General features: G+C 47.7%; 1 protein-coding gene and 1 long non-coding RNA gene across 2 annotated transcripts in view; one reads left to right on the plus strand and one right to left on the minus strand.

Moving 5' to 3' along the window:
• Positions 1-1,020: 1,020 nt before the first annotated feature.
• Positions 1,021-27,222, plus strand: part of FRMD6 (FERM domain containing 6) — a 158,552-nt gene continuing 132,350 nt past the window's right edge. Inside the window, exon 1 of the mRNA XM_039538054.1 lies at positions 1,021-1,120. The gene's annotated coding sequence lies outside the window, so the exon portion shown is untranslated. The remainder of the gene's footprint in view (positions 1,121-27,222) is intronic.
• Positions 12,918-26,468, minus strand: LOC120404948. The gene is made up of 3 exons (XR_005598277.1): positions 26,375-26,468; positions 16,014-16,339; positions 12,918-14,238 (listed from the first exon to the last, which is right to left on the minus strand). It is a non-coding gene; the product is annotated as an uncharacterized LOC120404948 (long non-coding RNA).

Below are 27,222 nucleotides of genomic sequence, written 5' to 3' on the forward strand. Positions count from 1 at the left end.
TTGTTATCTTTAAATAAAATATCAGAGGGGTAGAAGTGGGTATTCACCCACGAAAGCTCATGCTGCAAAACATCTGTTAGTCTATAAGGTGCCACAGGATTCTTTGCTGCTTTTAAATAAAATGAATTAACCTGAAATCCCCGATCCTGCTCAGCTGGGCCAGTTAGCTTAGTATGCAGTTGTTTTTCAAAACCATCTTTCTCCTACACTTTAAAGCACCAGGAGAAATCCACTCTTCAGAACATGTCAGCAACTTACACGAAGAGACTCTGAATTCTCATTGTATAATGTGGCGGAAATTAGTTGCCAAATGAGTTCTTAGCAGGCCTGCTCTGCTGCTTGATCTTGGAATAAGTTATGTTAAATACTATATCTCCTGGTATTAGACTCAAAGGCAATGTGATTACACAACTGTCATCATTTTACTCTGCTGTGTTGACTGCTCATAGTAAGTAAATCACATTCCTTCTCTGCTTAATAAGCTCTGCTGTTCCTTTCCTCTTCGGGGAAGCAAGTCCCAGCTTGCCATAGATGTATCTTTTGATCTGCTTGGAAGAAGCTAAGCTATTAGCCCCGGTGGGAGAGTTCACACCATGTTGCTCCTTCCTAAATTGGTTTTACTTTTTGTTTCTTTTCTATACATATCATTTGGCTAAACAGAAAAATAAGCCTGACAAGGTTGTCACTTGGTTAGCTTGGTTCTCTAAAAGGTTTTCGTGGCAGGACTCTCGTCTTGTGAGCAGGTAAGAACATGCTGTGAGAAGTTGGAAGCTAGTCAAAAAAAAGGGGGCAGGTCTGGTTCTAGCAGAGCAATAATTCCCAGTGACTAATACAGTAGCTGAGGCTTCACCAGAAGCAGAGATGGAAATGAATGTTTTACTCGGCTCCGAGAGAAAGGCACTTTGAGGACTATTTGTCCCTGCCCCAGTGCTGGCCTGAACTTCCTGAAGGATGAGATTCCAGACTCAGCCCAAGAGGAATCTGGCCTGAGTTATTCAGCCCTTTCAAAGACACTTAGGTTTTTCTCTTGACGGTTTTATCTTCCAGTTCAATTAAGTTACCCTGGAGTTTCCCATGGACCAGACGCAGGAACCCGACTCATAGATGTCTCCAGCAGCAGGTAGGCAAATGATCGTAAACCTTTAGAAGAATGTCTTTGGAAGGGAAATAAAACACAGCAGACAAACTTTTGGGTTCTCAAAGGCACCAGTGATGCTAAGCTGTTTAAACGTGTTGTTTTATAGGTAGTGGGCGAATGGCGTTAACATGTAAGGAGACACTGTACTCTTCTAGTTTGTTGTTAGCAGATAGTGTTAAAGGGTTTAAACGCCCGTCGGGGGCCTACTCCGGCGATGCAGCTGGGGATTTTAATGGGGAGCAACTGTAGACTCATTGGTCATTTTCTGCATTTCGGCTGAATGAGGCTTTGGGCCTTTGCACTGCAGCTGGGTTGTACGAGGCCCAGCCCAGGCAGACGGACTTGTGCTAGCATGCTAAGAAAAGCAGTGTGGATGTTGCGGCTCGGGCTAGCCAGCTGAGCTCGGACCCAGGGGGTGGGGTGGGTTTGGACTCAAGTGGCTACTGCAGTGTCCACGCTGCTAGTTTTAGCTTAGTGTGAGTGTGTCTATTCACGCTGCCTTATGGGTGTGACAAACCGTGCAAGTGTAGCCGAAGCCTGCAAGAGACAGATCGCTGGGGTCTCTCTCACAAGTAGTGGTTTGGACCCGGACGGGGCTTTGTGCTGTGTTTGGGGGTTGATCGTCAGTGTCCAATTATCACTGGGATATTTTAGCTCAAGACGCGTGATCCGTGTATTGCATCATGGGTCGGCCTTAAGAGCAGTCACTTAAACTCGTGACTTGCACTCCCTCAGCAACACCTCGCGCAGCGTTGTTTGGCTAAAAGCTTTTTTTTTAAAAAGAGTCTGACTGCTTGTGAGGGGCAGCTGTAAATCTTTCCAACCTGAAGTTACTGGAGAGCTCGGAAACACAACGGAGGCACCGAAGGGCCATCAGTTATGCGGCTGTGAAGTGCTGTTCTGCTGGCTTATTGACAGCGATGGGTGCAGACGTTGCATGTCAAATAGCGCTTTGCTAGGACAATGCTATATGGGAAGAGGAGACGAAATAACATGAAAACGAATGCTATGAACTGCCCCCCAAAATTACCAGGGCGCCTGAGAATTACAAAACCCAAAAGAAAATTAAGTGCATGTAGGAAGGAAAAATCAAACATGGAAAATGAGAAGGGTTTTGTGTAAGTTGGCTCAGCTCCATGGCTGCTGGGTCTGTGTAGAATAGGCTGACCAGGTGTCCCGATTTTGTAGGGACAGTCCTGATTTTTTTTTTCTTATCTAGGCTCCTGTTACCCCCCCGCCCCCGTCCTGTTTTTTCACACTTGCTGTCTGGTCCCCCTACTGTAGAATAAAGAGCAGACGCTGTGGATCACCAGCTTTGGGAGATTTCTAAAAGCAAACCTGGCTCGATAAGTAGGGTCAGACCTCAGGGGGAATGTAAATTGATCGAGCATTAGGCAAATGAGGGCAGTAATTCCTGCAATTTGAAATGTGTGTGTGAGAAGGACCCAGGACTGAATGCACCGAGGTCGGTCCCCTGCTCAGTCAACTGGGAGTCGCTGAAGTTGACGGAGTCCCATTCAGATAAAACTAGCCTGAGGTGAGACTCAAGCACATTGAATTGTTTTCCTGCCCCCAGTATCAGCTCCTGATAGCCTCCTCCAGGAGTAGTTTAACTGAACTCCCAAAGCAGGGCTCTGTTCAGCGTGAGTGCAGAGATCAGAATGTGTCCCGGAGTGAGGGCTCCGGTTATTCCTGGAAACGCTGGGTTTCCCTTTGAATTTCTCAGGAGAAGGCTCACACCGCTGTGATTCTCAGGGAAGCAGCTGGAAATGTGGCCTTGGACACATTGTGGTGCTGGGGAACGTGACACATTCACTGATATCGGGTCCCAGGGCCAGACAGCCCTGCCACACCACTGCCGTTCCACCCCCGGGGCCTCCACCTGCCCCATTCTGGGATGGGCACAAATCTCCTCTAGGAACCAGGCCAGGAGCTCAGGCTTTGCCTGAGCCAGATATAAGCCACAGAGCCAAATTCAGCCCTGCTCCACTGAAGCTAAACAAAGCCCGCGATCTATTGTGAAGCCACCTTTGCTTTCCTTAGCATTCACCCCCATGCTTCACCTCGTTCTCTGTGATCTGCACCACTTGTCTCACTCCCGCAGCCTCTCTCTCTGGGTGTGTCTACACTGCGATTGGACACCCGGGGCTGGCCTGGGCCAGCTACCTCAGGCTCGCAGGGCTTAGGCTAAGGCGCTGTTTCATTGAGATGTAGACATTTTGGCCTGATCTCTGGGACCCTTCCACTTCGCAGGGTCCTAGAGCCCGGCTTCCAGCTTGAGGCTGAATGTTTACATTGCAATTAAACCGCCCCTTAGCCCAAGCCCGAGTCAGCCGGCCCTTTTAATTCCAGTGTAGTCACACCCTCTCTGCAGGCTGCACTGCTCCCTGCTGTATGCACTGCCGCTCTCTGCAGAGCTGACGGGGCGATGTAGCTACACAACCTCCATTTTTTCCATTGAGTCGCAGAGGAGTTTTGCAAATCTGTGCCTTTACTTGTCTAAAGCAGGCCTTGTAACTCCTCCTTAATGCTGGTGGCATCTATGCATCCATTGCTGACAATGAACGCCAGCAAAGCCCTCTCTGAGGACAAAAGGACGAATGAAACGCACATTCGCTTCTCTTCCCTTGCTGTCTGGACTTGCTGTGCACGGAAAGCTAGAGAACTGGTATTCCTGGACCTGCCCTGCAAATAAGGGAGTTGTGGGGTATTGAGAACTCAGTTTAAATTGTAGGCTGTTGCTTTAAATTTCTGGTCCTGCTTGCTGGCTAGTGGGATCTACATGGTAGTGTGCCATCTAGGCCTAGCAGTAGTCAATCTGCAGCCAGCCAGCCTATGGTAACATGGAGGAGCTATGCCTCTGTTGTAGGAAGCAGCCTGCTTTGTCTCTCTCTGATCTGGGGTTCTTGTGTGTTCTGAGTTCTGAAATGAAGTAGGGTTATGCTGCAATCTTCCAGCAAGAGTTTCTTATGGTTTTTATCTAATTTCTCTGTTTGTAAGCCGTGAAACATAACAAGAGTCGCATCTCAAGGGAGCATCCTCTGTTTCACCATCTCTCATGCATTCTGTATTAATGTCTTGTTGGAAAGGAGCTGACATCTCAGGTCAGGGTGAATTGCAATGTACACAGGCTCAGCCTGACAGCGCAGGATGCTAGTCTTTGGTTCTTTCCATTTCCTTGCTCAATCTGCTGGAGCACGTCAATTTTTTTTTAAGCTGTAGAATAATTTGAAGGAAGACCACAAAGGTGCATGCTTAATGCTATGGCCTTTGCGGGACTTGAAAAATAGGCATTGCTCAGGGCATGCTGTCAACCCCTCTTCACGCAGCTTCCGAATGCCTGCTGCATGCATAGCCTGCTCTTTAGAACGACAGAGTCCACCCGGACAAGCACTCTCCAGCGATATGTCTGTGGGTAAATGTTAGCATTGCCGCTCCTTTCCTGTAGGCCTTTTAAATGGTCTTCAAGCAACCCACAGCAAGTGCAACAAAACCTAGAAACCAAGGCTGTGACCGTTGCAAAACCATGTCCTGAAACCCAAACCTTTTGTGCTGACATCTCTCGTTTGTTTTACCTTTTGAGGAACAATTTTCCAGGCACATCATTTAAAGAGAAATTTGTCATATTCTGGGGTCACTGACAGTTTGGCTGAGCCAGTCTGAGGTACATTTTATTCATGTGAACCAGGCCGAGGTGGCATAAGCCGTGAAAGGAGATACAGATACAGAGTCCAGGCACTCTACACTAGCATAAAAGCCACCATGTCAGGAAAACTGATCTAGAGACAACGTGTGTCAGGCTATAGAGCCCGTGCTCTTTTAAACAAAAAAATGCACCGTCTGGTCTGATCCAATAGCAGCCGCAAAAATGACTGCATTTCAAGGAGCCACGCTCGATAAACAGGAAGGTGAGACTAGCTGACCAATCCAATTAATCCTTTGATTCTGCTACGGCTTGTGGCACTGCAGTGACAATTTGGTGTTGCTGGGAGCAAAAGCCCTAATAGATGAGCCCAGGTGGAGTGGTACAGAGGATGTTTAGGCCTGATTAGACCTCAACCGGAGTCCAGTTTTGGGCGCCACATTTCGGGAAAGAGGTGGACAAATTGGAGAAAGTCCAGAGAAGAGCAACAAAAATGATGAAAGGATTAGAAAACGTGACCTCTGAGGGAAGGTTACAAAAATTGGGTTTGTTTAGTCTAGAAAAGAGAAGACTGAGAGGGGACATGTAAAAGGTTGTTACAAGCAGGAGGGAGAAGAATTGTTCTTTTTAACCTCTGAGGATAGGACAAGAAGCAACGGGTTTAAATTGCAGCAAGGGAGGTTTAGGTTGGACATTAGGAAAAACTTCCTAACTGTCAGAGTGGTTCAGCACTGGAATAAATTGCCTAGAGAGGTTGTGGAATCTCCATCATTGGAGATTTTTAAGAGCAGGTTAGACAAACACCTGTCAGGGATGGTTTAAATAATACTTAGTCCTGCCAGGAGTGCAGGGGACTGGACTAGATGACCTCTCGAGGTCCCTTCCAGTCCTATGAGTCTCTGTTAATGTGTATAATGCCACTGAACTGCCTTCCTCAGACACCTGCATGGTGACATGTGAGCGTTGCATGGGACTTGTAGTTTTCACTGAAGTGAGTGGGAGTTGTGCCAGTGACTTCAAGGGAAGGGCCTGTCCAATGTGAGATGTGGGTCTAAGCAGCAGTCTTCCTACAAAACCTCTGTAAATACAGCAGAGGGATGAACCCCAGGGAAGGAGCAGAGCTATTTGAGCTAAAGGACAATGTTGGCACAGGAACAAATTGGGATAAACTGGCCATGAACAAATTCAGTCTAGAAATTAAAGGTTTCTAACCGGCAGAGGAGTGAGGTTCTGGAACGGCCTCCCAATAGGAGGAGCGGGAGCAAGAAATCCTAACTGGTTTTAAGATGGAGCTTCAGAAATTTATGAACAGGGTGATCTGTCAGGGTCGCCGGTGATAGCTGGGACTGGACTCAATAGCCCAGGAGGTCCCTTCCGGTCCTATATTTGGAAAATTGTTCTGGGGTTCTCAAACCGACCCGTATGTGTTCCGTCTTCCATGTTGCAGGCATTTCTATTACGTCCAGCTGTGTATGGGAGATTTGGGTTGGATCAGGGTGCTCTGTACCAGAAACATGTTTGTGTACTCCTCTTTTCTTCCTACTGGTGGCACTTAGTTTTGTTTACATGGTGAAGGATCTGAGTTACCCCCAGGAACATGGTGTGCACCTCATGCTGCAAAACGTCTGTTAGTCTATAAGGTGCCACAGGATTCTTTGCTGCTTCTACAGAACCAGACTAACACGGCTACCCCTCTGATTCTTGGAGTCTGCATCTTTACCGAGCCCTTCCACCATGTATTTACTTCCCAGCCTTCTCATTTCAGAGTTGGGTGAAATTTTTAGGACAAAACATTTTTTTGCTGAAAAAATGCAGATTTGGGTCAACTGAAATTTTAATATTCCCCCCCCCAAATTGAAATGTTTTGTTTTGACCTTTTCTAAACAAAATGTCTTGGTTTTTATATTTGAAATGACTTTTTGTTTCAAATTATACTTCAATTTTATTGAAAAATGTTTTAAAATTTAAACAGAATAAAGTGTTTCATTTTGGGTTGAACTACATGTTTCATTTGACCCAAAACAATTTTTTTTAACTTTCTTGGGTTGCCAAAAAAAAATTAAAATAATTGTTTTGGGTCGACCCCAAACAAACTTTTTTTTTTTTCCAGTGGTTCCGTTTGGCCAGCAAACGGAAAAGTCAGCTACTTGCACAGCTCTCGTCTAGAACTAGGTTGCAGGACAGAGCCTCAAATGGCATAGCTCAGTGCAGCTTCATCAGTGTTCAGGTGCTACCTCAATTGAGGATCTGACCCATAGATACTGCGTTGTAAGCGTTGCCTACAGAAAATTGCCATTATAGTTCTAAACAGTTTATTCCACATTAGTTACAGAGAAATTTTTTTTCAGTTTTTCATAAGAACGGCCATATTGGGTCAGACCAAAGGTCCATCTGTCCCAGTATCCTGTCTTCCAACAGTGGCCAGTGCCAGGTGCCCCAGAGGGAACAAACAGAACAGGTAATCATCAAGTGATCCATCCCCTGTCGCTCATTCCGAGCTTCTGGCGAACAGGCTAGGGACACCATCCCTGCCCATCCTGGCTAATAGCCATTGATGGACCTATCCTCCATGAATTTATCTAATTCCTTTTTTAACCCTGTTATAGTCTTGCCCTTCACAACATCTTCTGGCAAAGAGTTCCACAGGTTGACTGTACATTGTGTGTAGCTATATTGAATATACCCCAAAATCTTGAGTGCATGTTGTATCTGTTTTTGAATAAAAGCTTGAGCTAGAGGAATTGTTTCTGGCAGAGGTCAAATTATACTTAAGTTCAGAGATGTTTCCTAGATGTTGATGTATTCACAATGGCATGGCTTCTCATTGCTTCAAGTTAATTTGTGAGGGTGTCTGTGGTGCCATCTTTAAATATTTATCACAGAGGAGGCTGGAAGTTACTAAATGTTTCCAGCCAATTTGTGGCCCAGATAAGAACAGAAGAACGGCCCTACTGGGTCAGACCAAAGATCCATCTAGCCCAGTATCCTATCTTCCGGCAGTGGCCAGTGCCAGGTGCCCCAGAGGGAATGAACACACAGGTAATCATCAAGTGATCCATCCCCTGTCGCCCATTCCCAGCTTCTGGCAAACAGAGGCTAGGGACACCATTCTTGCCCATCCTGGCTAATAGCCATTGATGGACCTATCCTCCATGAATGTATCTAGTTCTTTTTTGAACCCTGTTATGGTCTTGGCCTTCACAACATCCTCTGGCAAGGAGTTCCACAGGTTGACTGTGCATTGTATGAAGAAATATTTCCTTTTATTTGTTTTAAATCTGCTGCCTATTAATTTCATTTGGTGACCCCTAGTTCTTGTGTTAGGAGTATTCTCCTTTCAGTTACATTGCTGCAACTGCTTTGAAGCCAGTGGGATTGCACTGGTGTAAATGAAGGCAGGATTTGTCCCACAGACTGTATGTGTGAGAGTTTTTGGCCATAGTCCATTGAGAGTTTATCATCAGATTGGGAAGAGCTTTCTGCTGGTGTCAGGAGGAATAATACAGAAACGCAGGAAGATTAAAGAAGGCTACAAAGCTGAAAATGGAAACTGCTGCCTGTTGATCATATCTAGGATAAATTATCCAGGGCTGAATGGGAAATATGGAAATGATCTGGACGCTGCTTACCCTGCTAGCTTCTTTTTGTGCTATTGCATTGACATGTACTGGCTCTGTAGGCACCAACTTAGAATGACTCCGAGTGCCCCGCATACAGTGTCCCTGCAGTCCTTGTACAAGTGTGTAACTCTCACAGGAGTTAATGGGAGTATTGTCTGTGTGAGGACTGGGCCCCAGGTTGTTTTAAAGACATTTTCAACATGGCCAAGTGATGAAAAAATACGTATTTATATTATGGCACGAGCGGAGAATGAATCTGCAGTGATGAGTTTAGCAGAGAAGTCACCTGAGAAATAAATCTAGCAGCCACACCTATTTTCTCTGCTCCCAGGGTTAAGTGGTTTAAAACTCATCTCTGGTGAGAGAACAGCTCCCTTTAATTCAAATTCCTTGGATCTGCCTGAAGGCAGCTAAGAAGCATGAGACCTGAGTTCAGGCTGGTGTAAAGCTCCACTGACTCCCATGGTCAGTTACTCCTGATTTAAACCTCTGTGAATGCAAATCAGGCCCCTGGGCTCTTTGGCAAGATGGCAGGAACTTGGATTTCTGGGTACCTGTTCTGGGAAAACAAGACAGCTAATTGCCTGGGTTGACTGCCGGCCTCGGAGGACAAGCCTGCTTTGTGGAACAGAGGAAAGAGCTGCTTCCACCCACAACTCTTGCTCTTCTCTCCCTCGTGTTATGAAGACAAACGGGTTTCTTGGCTGTTCCTTTTCAAGTTCCTGCATGTCTCTGAACAGCAGGGAAGAGGGCACAGATGGGAACAGGCAGTGAAATGGATCTGTAAACAGAAGGCAGAGGGACTCTGCCAGGCGTTCTAGGCTGTGAGATGCTCTAGAACCTTAGAAAAGGCCCACGTGCTAACAAAACAAGTTCCCACATTGCGAAACGACCCACCTGCTTCACTAGGAGCAAGGAAGGGCGAGATCCTGGCCTGACTGATGTCGACGGCAAAGCTTCCATGGACTTCAGTGGGGCCAAAATTTCAGCCACGGTTCACAAAAAAATGTTTTCCTAATTCAACCAGATCCTGTTCTTTCAACCCTTACTCACGTGAGTAGGTTTTCTTCACAGGAGCTCTCCACTGAAGTCAGTGGGCTTCTCACTGCTATAAGATCACTCAGTCACATAAGGCTTGGCAGGTTGAGCCCTAAGTGACATCTTGTGGCACTTGAAAAAGTGTGTGAATAAAAACGTAGGGCCAGATTCTGCCTCTTTTATCCAGGCTGAATAGTGCTTGGTTTGCATTGATATGAATGGGCCTATTTGTGGAGTAGGGTATGTCTCGGTGTGAATGTAGCTGGCTCACAATAGAGATTCATGGCACTTATCGCTGGACAGCACTTTCCAGTCCCAATTGGCTGCCGGCAGAACACTTGGCTAAAACTAAAGCTGGTCAAACAAGTCTGCATGGGACCGATTTCTATTGGAAAAGGCTGTTTTATCACAACTCGATGTTTCACAGGAACATGTGGATTTTGATGACGTTTTGGATGGAAAAGTTTCAGACTGATTCAAAATCAAAAGGGAATATTTTGTTTTGACTTTCTCATTTTTGTTCCGACTTGTATGGGCTGTTATATTTCTTAACGTTTTGAGGTTAGGCACTAGTACTGCAGAAAAGGGTCTGGGGATTACCGTGGATCACAGACTGAATACGTGCCAACGATCTGACGCAGCTGTGGAAAAGGCTAATATTCTGAGACGTGTTAACGGAAGTGACGTATGTAAGATATTGGAGGGAATTGTTCTGCTCTACTCAGCGCTGGCGAGGCCTCAGCTGGAGTCCAGTTTTGTGTGCCACACTTTAACAAAGGTCTGCACAAGCTGGAGAAAGCTACAGGGGAGCAACAAAAACGATCAAAGATTTAGAAAACCTGACCTGTGAGAGAAGATTTTTTAAAACTGGGCACGTTTAGTCTTAAGAAAAGAAGACTGAGGGGGAACCTGATAAGTCTTCAAATAGGTTAAGGGCTGTTATAAGAGAATAGTGATCAGTTGTTCTCCATGTCTGCAGATGGTAGGAGAAGCAGTAATCTGCAACAAGGGAGATTAAGGTTGGAGATTAGGAAAATCTTCCTAATTAGAAGGGCAGTTAAATACTGGAGTAGCTTCCAAGGGACATTGTGGAATCCCTTCATTGGAGGTTTTTAAGACGAGGTTGGACCAAACACCCATCAGGAATGGTCTAAGTCAGGGGTTGGTGACCTTTCAGAAGCGGTGTGCCGAGTCTTCATTTATTCACTCTCATTTAAGGTTTCGTGTGCCGGTAATACGTTTTAATGTTTTTTAGAAGGTCTCTCTCTATAAGTCTATATATTATATAACTAAACTAGTGTTGTATTGTAAAATAAACAAGGTTTTCAAAATGTTTAAAAAGCTTCATTTAAAATTAAATTAAAATGTTGATCTTACGCCACCAGCCCGCTCAGCCCGCTGCTGGTCTGGGGTTCTGTTCACCTAGGCTGGCAGTGGGCTGAGTGGGGCCTGTGGCCGGGACCCCGGCTGGCAAAGGTCCGGCAGCCAGAACCCCAGACCAGCAGCGGGCTGTGCGGGGCCAGCGGCCGGTACCCCAGACCACAGGGGCGGCTCTAGGAATTCCGCCGCCCCAAGCAGGGCGGCACGCCGCCAAGGGCGCGCTGGCGGTCGCCGGTCCCGCGGCTCCGGGGGACCTCTTGCAGACGTGCCTGCGGGGGAACCCCTGGTCCCGCGGCTCCGGTGGAGTATCTGCAGTCATGCCTGCGGGAGGTCCACCTGAGCCGCCTGCCGCCCTCCCGGTGGCATGCCGCTGGGGTCTGGAGCCGGCCCTGCCAGACCGGCAGTGGACTGAGCGGCTCAGCCCCCTGCCGCTCAGCGGTTCCATCCGCCGGCTCCTGCCAGCCAGAATCCCAGCTGCCAGACCCGCTCAGCCCGCTGCCGGTCTGGGGTCCCGGCCCTGCCCACATACAGTGGGTACCTACCTTCTCCCTGGTACTGGCCCATTCTCTTCCTCTCTCTGCACTGAGCTGAGGGTGGGAGTGCACTGAGCACAGGGCTGGGGGTGCAGGGTCTGGCCAGGAGCTAGAATGAGGGAGGGGGCTCAGGGTTGGGGCAGGAGGTTTGGGTGTGGGGCACTTACCTGGGCAGCTCCCATTTGGTGTGAGGGGTGCAGGGTGTGTGTGTGTGCAGGAGCTCCCGTTTGGTGCTCAGGGTGGGGCTGAGTATGTGGGGGTGCAAGAGTCAGGGCAGAGGGCTGGGGGCATGTGAGGGGGTGCAGGTGTCAGGGCAGGGGGCTGGGTATGTGTGGGGTGCCAGAGTCCGGGCTGGAGTTGGGGGGGGATGAAGGAGTCAAGCAGAGGGTTGGGTGTGTATGAGGGGGGTCCAGGGCTCTGGGCAGGGGCCTGGGGGGATGCGGGGCACAGGGCTCAGGGCAGAGGATGGGGTGTGGGGGGGGCGGTGTCAGGGCAGGGGGTTGGAGGGGATATGCCCCTATTCCACCCACCCCTTCCCCAAGGCCCTGCCCCCACTTCTCTGCAGACCATGGGACTCCCCTGCCCCCTCCAACCCCCCCTGCTCCCTGACTGCCTCCTCCAGAGACCTCCCCGCCCCTAACCATCCCACCTGGGATCCCACCCCCTATCCAACCCACCCTGCTCCCTGTCCCCTGACTGCCCCCACCCCTTATCCAACCCTCTCGGCCCCGGACCCCTTACCATGAGGCTCCTAGCAGCATGTTCTGCTCCGCGCAGAGCCAGACACGCTGCCCCATGGGAGCAGGCAGCCTGCCCCTCAGAGCGCTACACGCGCAGTGGCAGGGCTCCAGGGGAGGGGGGAGTGTGTCTGTCTCCCCGCGGAGCCAAACACTGCCCCACAGGAGCGCGCAGCCCCGGCCCCCAGAACGCTGCGCGGGTGGCGGCAGGGCTCCAGGGGAGGGAGGAAGGCAGGGGAAGGGCCGGCAGCTTGCTGTGCTCGGCCGGGTGCTCCGGCCTGGGAGCGCAGACCCTGCAGCTTGCCGCGCCGGGAGACTGGGGCCATTTGCCCACTCCTACATTAGGGTGTGCCTGGGCACACCCTGTACGCACCGCACGCCCATGCTTCTGCCCCCTGTCCCCACGGGTCGGGGGGGGGTGGAGGGCGGAGAAGAGCGGGCTGGGCCGGGCAGGATTTTTAATGGCATGCTGCTCTGGCAGGCAGCAGTGTGCCATTAAAAATCGGTCTTTGGCACTCATGCCATAGGTTGCCAACCCCTGGTCTAAGTTTACTTGACACAACCTGCCCTACATTGCTTTGATTTTATAAGGATCAAATTGAAACATTTTGATAAGTTCATTACAATGTTTCTGAATTCTGTTTTTCCAGAAATTCTGTTCTGTGAAAAACTTTTACTTTTCGTCTCGACAAATTTCAGAATGTCAGAATTTCCCAAGGGATGGAAATTCTGTTTTCTGACCAGTCTATCCAAAACTAAGGAAGCTACACCCAGTTTGTTTAAAGCAGGATTAGGGTTTTAATCCAAGTTTAAAGAAGGTATCTGCTAGCTCATTTCTTCATGTCTGTGCACAAAGTTTCAAAACCAATGTAGCCTGGTAAAGGCATTTCTCAAGCTTTGTTGTGGTACAAACTTTCTGTTACTTCAAGTGTAGTGCCAAAGTAGTGGTAGCTGGATGAATAGAAACTTGTTCTGACTGAATTTTAATCTTTGGACCATCCAATATTATGGACCTCAGACCCAATAGTGACACAGGCATAGATTGTGCTTGGCATCCTGGGTCAAATAATCCAGTAAACTGTCTTCATTTGAAATGTGTCCCTTTGAATAATTTTGGCTGTTTGGGGCAGATGAAGTTCTCCTTCAACAGAGTCTTCCTCACATGATCTTCGGAGGGCATGTCCAATATCCTAGTTGAAGGGGAGCACATCACATCCTTATTCGTGTACTTGGGGATCTGGAATGTCTGAAAGGATACAGGATTTTAGTTCAGTGCTGTGAATGTGGCCAGCCAGTATCATCCCCAGCTGTTCTAGTGTAGCTATTCAAAGCCTTGTGAGGCCCACTAGTTTAAAGACTGGAGCCACATCTTCATTCAGTCTTGCCTCTTCGGTGTATGCTATTAGTTCAGCAAAGGCAATCTTCCCACGTGACATCTTCTCTGTGTTGCTTTGCTCAGTTTTGTTCTCCATGACCTTGTTGTAGAGAGACGTCAAACATCTTGCATGATACTTTGCCTCTTGGGCCACTAAGTCCCATGTACAAGCAAGTGCTGGTCTTGCAGCTGAAGTGCTCTCTTGTGGACTCGACTATCGATGCTGAGGGTGGAAGCTTCATGGAGATTTTCTAATGGTGCATTAATTTCACGCTTCTTTTTCTGGAGGTCCTTTGTGCTGGTCACTTAAATAGGTGTGTTTCCTCTGCAGTTCATCAGCGTGATCCACAACTTTATCCGTTTTAGCCTTTTAAAGTTTGGTCCTGTGAAACTTGATGTAGCAAGATTTGTTCCAATGTCCAGTGTTCTCGTTCAAAGTCTTTTCAATACCATCACCATCCTCTACATACCTCTGTGGATATTGGAAGTCCATTCAGCTTATGGAAACATCTGTTATTTTCTAGTAGAGTTTGTTAGCCAGATCCAACATGCTCTCTTTTTTATTCTGATGGATTACTCAACTCTGCACCTGTGTCTTCCTGACAAAGCGCACACTTGTCCCAGTCAATAGAGGAATGGATGTCAGACATGCTAGTATCATTTTGACATATTTGAAGCATTAATATTAGCCAATAGTAATATAATATACATCGCTGCTGTGTACAGGTAATATTACCCAATCGCCAAGCAGGTTTCAGGCAGCCAAAGTAGCATCTGAAAGAAAAGAGAACTGGGATTAAATTCTTCCAAGACCATGCTGACAATCAAAATTAGTACAAAATGTATCCTTACACCAGTGTTAAGGTCATGGTGAAGCAAAACCAAGACTGCTCCCCTTATATGTCCACCTGTAAAACAACAACGTTTCCAATTATGATGGTGTTGTTAAAATGGCTGCCACAGGCTACATGGCATGAGTTGGTGATGGCCCCATATCTGAAAATCTTTATTGGGTCATGCCCTAAGACTGTAGCACCTTTCATGCTTTTATCGTAACACCCACAATTCCATCTTTTTCCCCCCACAAATCTGATCAGCTGATGGTGCCTGGCTTTTCTGGCAGAGGCAATGTTTTGATTACGTTATGAAACCTGGGGTGTGCACATCAAAAAACTGGATACCTTCTTGCTTCCTGGAAAGGCTTCCTTATTGTAATGAGCATTTTTCCAGTGTACGAGCCTTCTGTCTCCATTAGAGATGGGCAGAACATGGAAATTCTTTCCCACAACAAATTTCACTTTTTTGCAAAAAAAAAACCAAACCAACAAAAACATCCTGAAGCGGGATGGAATATTTGGCTTCCCAGCTCGCCTCCTGAAAATCTCTTGTCAATTTTACTTTCTCTCTCAGCAGGCTCATCTTGCTCATCTAAGAGCCTTCCAGAAAGGCAACCAGGGAGCTAAAATTTTGATTTTCCAGATGGGAAAATCAACATTTCTTGGCCAAATAAAAGGTGGCAAGGGCATTTTTAATTGGAATGACTTTCCAACAAAAAAAGCTCCTGACCAGCTCTAGTCTCCAGGTCTATATAGTGTCTACAAGAGCCATGCTGAGCACGACTTTCTTTCCATCAATTCCATTCAGCCAACATGTGCCACTTCTTGGGCGGTTAAAACCGCTTGGTCTTTGGCCTTGTCCCTTTCTCACTCTGCTCCGGTTGTTCCCAGAAATGCACTGCCTCGAAGGCCTTATTGCATTAATAATGGTCAGTCCCCCAGACACTCATGAGGAAGAATAGTCATCAGACTGGCTAGCATCAGTTTCACGCCGTGAATAGTTGCTACAAGGCTATATGCACCAGGGAGCTTGCACTCAAGCCACATAAGAGCATAGGGTGGAATTACAATGGGCTGACTTTATTTAGAGAGAAGTTAATAAATAGAATAAACTGCTCAGAGCAGCAATCAGAGCAGCTAATAGGAACAGTCTTTAACTGAAGGTAGTAAAGTGCAATATTTGGGGGAAACAGCTGCTAGTAGAATAACACCGGGTGACCCCACTGGCCAAGTGGTTCCTGACCTCTCTCCTTTCCTGTCCTGGATCCTGGCCACATACACTCCAGTGCTGGTTGAGATGGGTTTAGCCACAATATCTGGCTCTGAATTTCAAACACCCCTAAGTCTGGGCAGTGTTTAGACCTGGAGTTTTGGTGTGTGTTTAAAGAGAGATGCCTCACCCATTTTCAAAAAATGCTGGTTTGGGCTGGGTTTTGGATTTCAAACACACCTCCCCCTTCCCCACCCCTCTTCAATAGTCAATGTTTGGATGTGTAGGGGCTGGGCACGCGCCATCGTTTTGTGGTGTAAGGGAGTGTCCTGCTTTTCCCCTTCTGGACAGAGAAGGAAGGAAAAAGCAGCTGCATCTGCTCCAACTTCAGTCAAACTATAGTTACGTTAATCCTGGAGCAAATACGTGGCTTCGTAGGAAGCTTGGAGCAAGGCAGGTGTCCGATTTAACAGCCCTGAGAGAAATAAACACAAAATATGTACCATAAAAGCTCTCCTTGTGCCAAGGAATGTTGCAAGATGAGATTCCAGGTGAGATCAGAGGCCCAAACCAAGATAAGGCTAAACTGATTTCCAGGCCGTGTGCAGCACGCTGCCATAAATCCAACCCACTGAGTCCCTTGAGCGGGAGCTTTAGCTGCATTGTTCAGCTTCCTGGACGCCTGATTAGTAACTTCATAGAGATGGGGCCTTGCCATTTTCTAAACATGAAGATCGGGGCCGTTTCCTATTCTGTCTTTTTACCACCGAAGGGTCTTCTGTTGTAAAGCCCGAGTGTTGAGCTTTAGTGGAGGCTTTAATTATTCTTTCTATTATAAAAAAAAAATATGTAAATATGGAGCCGGACAATAAGAGGGGTTATTAAAGCAAATAGACTATAATTGATGCACTCCTCCCTCTCAATCATATTTTCCTCTCATCTGTTTGTACAAAGCCGGCCAATCCAGTTGGGTTTTCTCCATCCATGTGATGCAGTATCTCTCCCTGGAGAAACCCACTGGCAGCAAGAATAATGAGTTTTCCAGTCCAAATCAACCAGAGGTAGCTTTTATTATTCCATTCTGTAGCGAGGAATGCATCATTTGTCACCAGTGATAACCATAAAAAGTCTTAATGAGGCTTTAATAAAGAGGAATATCTTTTTTCCATGCTGTTCATCCATCATGTGCCCATTAGCAAACCCAGTAAAAACAGACATGCTAAATGACCTACAGAGTATAAATCTATCTGCATTTTTGTGTTGTTTTCTCTCTCTTTCCCTTTGTTGGTAGTGAGAGAAGAGAAATATTGTTAGTCATGTATATGATGCAGAAGAAAGCCAGACTCTCCTGTACTGAAAATGTACATTAAATATCTTTGCCATAACTACAGTAGCTGGGACAGAGTCAAACACATTTATCTTCTGCAACTAATTTATGAAATAGAATACGAAAGGGAGATTATAATGATCAGATTAGGCTTCATTTCAAACCAGCATGTTGGAGGATGGCGTGGTATTGGATTTTGTCCTTATAATATTGAAAGAGTGGGATATACTGTGCAATAAAACAGATTTATATGTCATTAAGGAAATGCTACATGTACCCTCCAGCTTCAGAATTTGGGGAGCTGGTCAAGATGTTTTGAATGAAAAGGGTGGGTTTTTTTCTGATTGGAAAAAAATGGCCTTTTTGTAAAAATGAAAATGTTCACCAAAAAACGGAAAATGTGGGAAATGTCATCTTTTAAAAAAAATGATTGAAAACATTTCCCAAGTGGCTATTGAAATGTTTTGTTTGCAGAAAACCAGGTTTTTAGTAAATGAAATACTGCAATAATGTTTTGATTAAAAACATTTTAAATATCAAAAATGTTGGCAAAAAATGGTTCAATTTCTAATGTTTTGGAGAGAAAAAAAATCCAACTTTGAAACTTGGGGCAAAACTAGGTTTTCACCTTTTAATCAGCTGTCGGTGTTTTTCATGCTGAATACCTGCATTTCCCACTGGCTTCCCTGGGAGTTGCCCTGGGTAATAAAGAGTTGTCATTACAGATGCTGCATTACGGGGTTTGATGAAACCAAGAGCTCTGTTGTCTTATACCAGGGAGTCTTCTGAACAGGAGCTGTCCTGAAGGCAGAGCAAAGAGACCCATTGACAGTCATCCCACCCGGCAAATATCTGCTCTCAAAACCTTGCCAGCTGCATGTCTCTTTAATAGCACTGTATGGGTGTCCTAGGCACTCCCCACCTGGGTGGTGGGAAGGGTGCATGATGGGTTTGTGATGGTTCTGTTCAGACATAACATTTTCATCCTCCCCTTCCCTTGACTTGAAGGAAGTCCCAGGGGAGCAGCGTTCGCTGGAAGTTATTTTCTTTAGACCGGCCCTAAAGATGGACTTATAGCTTGGGAGAGGGGGAGAGGGTGTCCTAAAATGTAAGAGTTTAACAGAGACCTGGAGAGAAGGAGTCTTCATTGCGTGCTGCTGTGTGTTAGGTTCTCTAGCTGGTGTCGCTCTAGCTGGGCTAGGAAATAATAAAAGGTGGCAGGTTCGAAGCAGCCCCACCTCTCGGCTGTGCCTAATGAGCAGTGGCTTGTGCATTACTCCTGGACGTGCTTGAGGATGTAGCAATTGTATGTGACGCGTAGCCCTAGATTATATGGCTGGCTTCAGAAGAGAAACCACAAAGTTCTTCCACGGTAGGAGCTCCCTGTTGCTTTTTCCATCCTCTGAAGTCCAGATTGCAGCTGAAATCTCCTTGGCTGGGCACCCATCCAGCTGGCGGATAATTCCGAATAGCAAGGTGGGGGTTGGATGGGAGAATGACACCTTTACTGAAGTGGCAGTGTCTGCCTATCCTTTTCATCTGTGGGGTGATTAGCACCTATAGATGTCATTCATATGATAATAACCGTCCTTTACGCTTACATAGTTAAGCTGAGTTATGTCCCACGAAGGGCAGTTTTGTGGATATGATATTCTTTGCTTCCTGTCTCAAGCCTTTCAGTGCCGTTGCGGTGCACAGTTAAAACAGCTGCTGTACTCTACCTCAGAGGTGGCTGCATTGCAGTGGTGGGCAATATCTAAAACTCTGTCTAAACTCTGGGTTTGAATCTGCTCTCACTTACACTGATTTTCTCTTGTGTAACTTGACTTACTTGGGGGAAGTTGCTCTGGGTTTACGGCTGTGTACACATCTGAGAGCAGAATCCAGCTTGATGGGCCAGATTCTTAGCTGGTGTAAAATGGTGTAGCTCCATGGGCTTCACTGGAACTATTAATAGGAGTAGGGGGCTCGCAATCTGGGCCGCCCTTGCGCTTGGTGCACAGAGACGGTTTTCCCCTGTCTGAGCCGCAGGGCATTATTGTCTCTGTAGCTAGAAGGGACGTCTAACGCTTTGCCCCTTGCACAGCACCATGTCCCCAAGAGGGCATGATGGGATATTTAGGTCCAGCCACTCAGCCAGCTGGTGCTCTTGGTGGCAAGTACTAGGGCCTGGTGAGAGAAGCTCCCGCCTACCCCGGCCTGCCCTGGAGCTGAGACGGCACTGAGATCACTCACTGAGGGTATGAGCTGCTGACCCATGCCCAGCCCATGTGTCTCACTGATGCTTCGTTAGTGCCATCCTTGCCCTGGCACGAGCTGAGACCGTAGGGCCAAGGGGAATATTCCAACAATGCCTCTAAATCTTCCAAACTGAGACCTGACCAGGCAACACGGCACTCGGCATCTCTGCTTTCCCTCCTGGTGCAGGCATGGAGCTGTAGTTAGCAAAGTGATTCCAAACCTTAGGGACGAGGTCACACCATAGGTAAGATTCCCTTGTGATACATCCCATGTCCGAGAGATCCGATCCATCTTGGAGAAGTGCTGTGCTCTGGGCTGACCCAGAGCAGCACAGACCGACTGCTTGCCATGGGATGTGACTTCGGAGCATGTTAAGGAACAAGCCTGTTATGGTTAACGGACTGTGGGAGGAAGGATGGTCTTAGGGTTATAGCACTGGCTGGGACTCAGGAGATCCTGGGTCATTTCGCTGCTCTGCCGCAGTCTTCATCTTGGACCTCAGGCAGTTCAGTCGATCGCTGTGTGCCTCAGTTTCCCATCTATAAAGCTGGGACAACAATACTTCCTTTGTCTGTCTTGTCTATTCAGACTGTAAGTTCTTTTAGGGGAGTCACTTACTGTGTGTATGTACAGTGCCTAGCACATGGCCCCGATCTCAGCTGGGGACTGTATACTACTGTGATAGAGGTAATATTACCCCAGAAAACGGGTAACTGCTTACCTGAGTAACAAATAGTGGGCCAAATTATGGTCTGTTTTACTAGTGTAAATCCAGGGTGGCTCCACTGATACCAGCTGGGTCACTCCAGGATTACACAGATGTAGCCAAAGGAGAATTTGGCCCAGCTTTTCTGGCAATGTTTGCAATGCTTTAACGTGCATCCCGATGCTTGGAACGGAATCCCCCATTCCAGGGCTGGCAGGGGGTTCCTCTGTCTTTGTGCTCAAAACCGAGAAGGGGTTTGCTGATGATGGCTAAGGGGCCTAATCGCGATTGAAAGGCTACTGGCCAACACAATTTCATGTATTTAAATTAAACGATCTGTGGCCTAGATAATAGCTCTAGGCAAGCCTGAAAATTCAAAGGCCAGAGCCAAGCCAAGCCTCCTCGCTTGACTCTAGCTGCCAAAACACAAGCTGAGTCAGTGCAGTTGAGTGCAAACATCTGCAAGGGGAAATACACAGTGCAGGGTTGGGTCGGGGAGCGTTCCAGGGTGCCGTGCCACAATGTTCAATTAAAACAATTGATGCTTCTGCATTTGTGGACATGAACCTAGGCTGAAATTAGGCCCTTTTCTGCACGAAATCTCAGCTCTTTGTTGATTTCTCAATCTCCTTGGACAGGGCTCCTCTTCTTGCTAGCATGAGTGGAGGTCCTGATACCCAGCCCCCACCGGTCATTGCTAGGGATGGTAGCACTGTGTTCAGAACATGGTTCTCCTGGTGGCTTCATTAAAGAGAAGTGCATTAAGCTCGGAGAGTCACAATGGTGACTCACGGTACCTCTGAGCAACCGCATACATATCAGTTGATTTGGGGCTGCCACGGCCGGGAAAAAGGGCTGTGCATTCAAGGCAGGGTAGACATTCAAAGTGCCGTCTGTTGAGCGCTGGATTTTGCAGGAGCCAGGAAGTCCTGCCAGCAGCGATTCCAAAATACGCATTGTGACATCTTAGATGGAAGGGGCTTAGAAAGGTGATTCTCCCTTTCTCCATTAGATCTTAGGCCCCCTGGCTTCTTGGAGTGTGTGCATGTGCATGTGTGTGTGGGATGCTGTGTGGTGTTCACATTGTTGCATTAGAGAATAACATGGTAATAAGCCATGCTATGGCTTTCAAGGCTCATCAGCTAATGTTGCATAATGTAAGGGTGTGGAACAGCTTCCATACGGGGAGAGACTAAAAAGATTAGAACTGTTCAGCTTAGAAAAGAGAGAACTATGGGGCGGGATATGACAGAGGTCTATAAAATCATGAATGGTGAGGAAAAAGCGAATTGAGAAGTGTTCTATTTACCCTTTCCCACAATACAGAAACTAGGAGTCACCCTGTGAAATTAATAGGCAGCAGGTTTAAAACAGACAAGAGGAAGTCCTTCCTCACACAATGCCCGATTAACCTGTGGAACTCGTTGCCACAGGATGTTGTGAAGGCCAAAATTATAACTGGCTTCAAAAAAGAATTCGAGAAGTTCATGGAGGAGAGGTTCATCAATGGTGTAACCCCATGCTGTGGGTGACCCTAAACCTCTGACTGTCAGCAGCTGGGAGGGGAAGACGGGTGGATCTCTCCAAAATTGGCTTGTTCTATACACTCTCCCAAAGCTCTGGTACTAGCCACTACTGGAGACAGGGTATGGGCTAGATGGACTGTTGGTCTGACCCAGTATGACAGTTCCCCAGGCTGGGAAAAGACAGAGAGAGGCAACCCAGGAATGGCCCTAGGAGGGATAGAGGAGCAGATCATAAAGAAACTGAGGTGGGGGAAAATGCCGCTTAAACGCACTGTGCCCCAGGAGTGCAAGGGCATCTCCGAGTTTGAGAAGGAAGGACTATGCTTGCAAGAATAGTTCAGTCCATGCAACAGCTGAGCCCGAGGTGCTGGTAAATCAGGCTGTGACTGTCTGCATGGCCCGTCCCTCACCCCAAAACCCAGGTCCAGAGGACAATATTCTTTGTGTGCCGTTTCCCACCGGGGCTTTTCCAAGAAGCACACTGACGCGGGCCTGTCACTGGGGTGGCGATGGTGGTAAAAACCTCCGCACTTCTCCGCCAGCTACAGCAGAGGAAGTGCTCCATGTAAGGAGGCTGTAGCACCTGTTCTCGGGGAGAGGCGTCTGACCACGGTGCTTATGCTCACTCTGGAAGGGCTTCCCTTACAGAAATATCCGACCACTGCGGCTGGCTTTACCGCGGCCCCTGCGCTGCGGGAGCAAAGGGAAATCTTCCCCTGTAAGGGCGAGTGCCAGAGGTTCCAGGGGAGCGCTCAGCACCCAGGTAATTGGGCAGCAGCTATTGGTGCCCAAAGGGTAACCGTGCCAGCGAGGGCTGCCTTGTGATGCTGAGCCACAGCGAGTAGGGGAGATGCACTGGTCCGGAGATCCAGCAAGCACATAGGAGGGGACACATGCTGCACCCTCCCCTTGGACGATGCAGCTGGCTCCCTTCGGCACAGCTAGCCAGCCTTGCCCGTAGTGTGATGCAGCGTGTTCTACTGCGTCCTGGCATCACGTGACGGCAAGGCAAAGCCGAGGGCCTCGAGGGGGAAGCGTGTTTGAGCCATGACGGTTCAGAAAACGTCACCCCTGGTGCACATCAAGCCAGTGGTGTTACACTGAGGGGGCACTGGGCTCCCTCCGTGTAACGCATCAGCCTTTTTACCCCTCTGCACTAATGTACGCCCCCAGGTCCCCTGTCTTCAGACTCCCACCCGATCCTTGCTTTGAGCTCAAGAGGACTGATCTTTCCCCGCTGGAGATGTCAGCCGCCCATGTCGCAGCAGGGACCTGCCAGCTGGTGATCGGGGGCAGAGCTGTTCCTTTTTGAGCTCTTTGCCGGTGGATCTTGCTTCAGGCATTCTGCTCTCTCCACGTGCCTGGTGCTGGGAGCGGATCTGAGAGGAGGCGTTTGCCCGATGGCCACAATCTTGCTGTCACTCTTGGGTGAAGCAATCCGCTACACTCATCGCCCAGGAACGAGATGAACCCTGAGTGAGCAGGAGCGGAGGCTCGCCGCCTACTTCAGATGAGCTTGCAGTGACTTGTTCGGCACTTCAAATTCCTGTTGAGCGGCTTAGTGCGAGTATCCTAAATAAGGATCCTGCGTTCCTGAGCGGCGCTTTGGGAAGTGGCTTCATAACAAGCACCAATGTGGGTGCGTTACCCAGGTAGTATTTCCCAGCTGGGTGGCTTGAAGGCCTTTCCTGGCTTGTTCCTACTACAGCAGTGTGCAGTTCCGCTTCAAATCCAGCAGCCGGAACATCTGCTGGTAGCTGTGCTGGGTGGTGCTGAAAGCGAGGTGCTAACTCTGCTGGGCAGGGATTCCTGGGGACAGATTAGCATTGTAGCCCCATGCTCTGCTCCTGCTGCAATAGCTTCTCTCGCCCAGCACTGTGAAAACTCCACCAATTGGGAGGGTTCCTTCAAACTCACCCACTGCACCTTTCACCTAGCAAAGCTGCCAGCCCCACTCCAACCTCCCTCTCTCATTTGGTGACCGGCCCTTTGCAATCTCCTCGTTCCAAGCAGTTCAGAAGGGCCTCGTGTAACCATCCGCCAAACCAGTAGGTTTAAGATTTCAAGGCAGGGGCAAAGCACCGAAAAGTTGCTTTGTCAGGAAACCAGTTAATAAGCGGCAGGCCCTGCAGCGAAGGGCGCAGGAAGCCAGGATTTTGCGGAAGGGCGATGTCATTAAGGCCGAAGGCAGCCTGCCTGCCGTGCTTGGGGCGGCAAAATGCCTAGAGCCGCCCCTGTTTGGGCTTGACCCAGTATTCTCGGGGGAGCCAGTGGGATGAGAGGAGGCCATGTGCTCTCAGAGCTGGGGTTGCTGAGGAGATGGGCTATCAGGGCTGGCCTGAGGGGTGTGTGATCAGGGGTGACAAATCAGCACATCTTTGGGGAAGGCAGAGGTGGGGGGGGCACCGCATCACTAGGCTCGTCTGCCTTTTTTGCTCTGATGGTTCAGGAATGTGTGTGGGGGGGGAGAAACGTTTTCCACCCTGGGTAGAAAAACACCCAGGGCCAGCTCTGTGGGCTGTTGCATTCTTGACTCACTGAGGGTTTTCTGGTGTTCAGGAGCTCAGACCTAGGTCTAGTGAACTGCAGGAATCCTGCAGCCTGCAGGTCCCAAGGGTGCTCCAAGCTCCATGCACAGAGCAAAACTGGAGGGGGGAGATCTTGTGTGGAGCTTTCCCCTCTGTCTTCAGCAGCTGTGCTGGCTGCGGTGCCTGGAGCAGTCTGAAGTGCACCTGCGCTGGTTCATTCCACTTGCTGAGTCCACTGGGCAAGCGGCAATGAACTCACAGGCTTGCAGGGGCTTGTACTCTGCTTAACAGCTGCAGCTCTGCTTGCGTTCCGGGGCAAGGCACCAAAGGTCACTGGCTCTTCGACAGCTTTTCTCCCACTAGAAACTGCCGTTGGATCTCAAAAGATTTTTGCCGGTTGCCATTATCCAGCTTAAGGCTCTTGCTTTCTAGAGCAGGAGGATCTGCCTGCCAGACAGTCTCTTATGGGTGGGCACTACGAAGCCAGGACTTGTCTGCCTTAAGATGGCACCAGAAACCTCACGTGATCACTTCTGAAAAATATTGTGCATGGACGTTCCAGTGATTTCTCATTAGAACCAGGTTTCATTTGCCTTTGCCCACCTCCTGATTTGATTTTCACCCATGTTTGTGCGACCGGGGTTTTATTCACAGGAATATCTAGGGAAAGTACATTTCGTGGTTGTAACCCAGATTGCTTTCACCGTGAGATCCAGTTTGTTTGGGGCAGAAGTGGATGGACTGTTTATAAAGGTTAAGTCGTCCAATCAGGGAAGAGACACAGTACCATGTGACAGTCACACATCTCGGAGAGCGAGCCAGCCATTCCTGAGATTTGTTCACCCAAATCACTGGTGGAAATATTTCAAACACGCCCCAGCTTTGCTCACATTGAGTGAAATCACTGGCAAAATGCCCATTGTCTTCAGTGGATCAGGTTTGTAAAAACTGTAGTTTGTTTGCAGAAAATTAGTGACTAGGAGAATGGACTAAATTCTCCCACATGATTCTCCCAGCTCTGTTCATGATCCTGAAGGGGTGTACACATTTGTGATTAGCAAGGGAAACTGGAACACACCTGTCAAAACTAGGTTCTCTAGACAAAATCTGAGTGGGTGGCAACCTTCCCACCCAAAATGTGTGGGCTGTATGCACATTCATGACTGTTCAGTCATCGGGCTCATAATAAGTAGGTTAGCCGTAGTCTGGGCTTACCCAGATGGGTGGAGAATATTTTTACAGCAGAAAGATCTTAATAACTGTGAATAAGGCATAGCTAAGTAGACAGGGTTGATCAGGTGATTTACTGAAGCTAGCTAGGTGGGGCCATTTTCCCTACATATTTATACGCTTTATTCTCTGGAATTGTTTCTAATGAATCAAATGAAGAATTATGGAGCCCACCTGAACTTTCTCTCCTAGGCTGGGCGGTAACTGAGACACTCACTGAGCATTCGCTGTCACTGACCCTTCATTTCCTTAAAGAGAAGGGGTGCCCCTTCTTGCTCTGTTTGTGCGATAGCTCTTCTGGAGTAAAACACGCCAGGTGGCAATTGCACTCCTCCTTGGGCCAGGTCCTGGGGCCAGAGGGTAAAGGAATGAAAAGGATGGGAAGCATTCAGAAAGGCTTCACTAAGATCTGGCCCTACTGTACTTCTTCATCAGCTAGTAAACCTCTTGATCTACAGTGACAGGGCTAGATTCTCCATCCCAGCTGTGCCCAGCCTGGGAATGTCCGCTGGCCGGTGTCCATCTAGGAGTGGACAGTGTTTCACGGAGCACCGTGTTCCCACACTAAGGTATCAGTTTGCTTATACAACTGCTGTGAAAGCAGCCATGAGGCAGGACAGGAACTGTCTTGGCAAATGGAGGGGTCTCCTGGTTGCCAGGCCATGGAAACCCTGAATGCTACAAATCGATGGGCAATAGGGATTCTATGGAATGGTCCCTATAGGTTTCAGTCCATCAAATGAGTGGCAGGTAGGGTCAAGCCACAGATCACACCATAACCGATCTAGCGTATGTGAGGCCAACTGCAGGAATTCTTGTTTAGGCCTAAGCCAGTTTTCCAAATTGAGTAACTTTTTGTTCCAGAAATTTGTATGAACCAACAAACAGGGGGTGAGGGTGGGGGTGGGACCGGTTCAGCTCACTGAAACATTTCCTTTGAATACATTTGAAATGTTTCGGATTTGACCTCTTTTTCTTTAACTTAATTACTTTATACTAAAGTCATTTCAAAACAGAAACCTGAAACTTTTCATTTCAAAGGAGTCAAAATGGAATGTCTTGACAATTTTGAAATGTTTTAGAAGGATTTTTTTCAAGTCAGGAAATTCATCAAACCAACCTTTTCCCATGAACAATTTCCATAAATCTGCATTTAATGGCAACCAAACTTGTAATCTCATCGAAAACAGATATCAAATTAGATTGACAGGCTCTGTTTTCCATAAATGCAGGGTGATTTGCATTAATTACATTACTCTCCTTTAATTCTTTATTAATCTTCCCATTCACCTCTGGCCACACTAACCTGTGCTTTCCCAAAGCCACGTCTGAGTGTATGTTGTGGGCAGGGGAGGATACCATCTCCACTGGCCATGTCTCCTTTGCTTTTCGACTGCCGCTCTCTTGGAGCTAGGTGTGGGCTGAGCGATGGTGATAGGCAGTGTGTGTGTGTGTAGTAGGACCATTATGACAGCTCTGGTATTTCCACGTCAATTGTCCATTTTTTTTGCTACATTGTACAATGTGCTAGTGAGGCCATAAGAATGATTCATTCCGCTCACAACCCAGTATCCACCACACATGGCAGGTATTTTGAATGAATTTCTGTAGGAAAAGAGAGAAGAGATTGTTGTAGGATCTCTGCATATATTATGCTGGATTTGAGGATGAGGTTGCGCTACATTCATAACTATAGAGAGTTCTGACTTTGACTCTTACAAGTTAGAGATATGAATTAACGATCTTAAAGCTGGCTACAAAATCCACTGAAACAGAACAGCATCTGATAAGAGCCTAGGCTATTCAGTAGCAATTGAAAGAAAAATTGTCAGGTTAAACTGATACCCAGTTTCATTTACAATCAGTTTCACTTTCAGGGTCTTAGTGCTGCTATTTTTGAGTTGCAAACACTGCCGGGAAACTCTTTTCACTGGAATTGTTTTACAAGTAGCAAACATTTCTAGTGTTCTTAAATTCTCTAAGAGCTTATTCTTGTAAAACCTACATTTAGGACCAAATACGAGTTGGCAGTGTTCCTTTAACAGGATATATAATATCTAATTCAGGATTCTCCTGCTCATCTCAAGAGAAAAGTCCAAATTTCATTGGCATTTCCTGGATAAATTCTAGTTCCTTAAAGGGACATGGTTAACT

Source organism: Mauremys reevesii, linkage group 4 (genome assembly GCF_016161935.1).
Source record: "Mauremys reevesii isolate NIE-2019 linkage group 4, ASM1616193v1, whole genome shotgun sequence".
NCBI lineage: Eukaryota > Metazoa > Chordata > Testudines > Geoemydidae > Mauremys > Mauremys reevesii.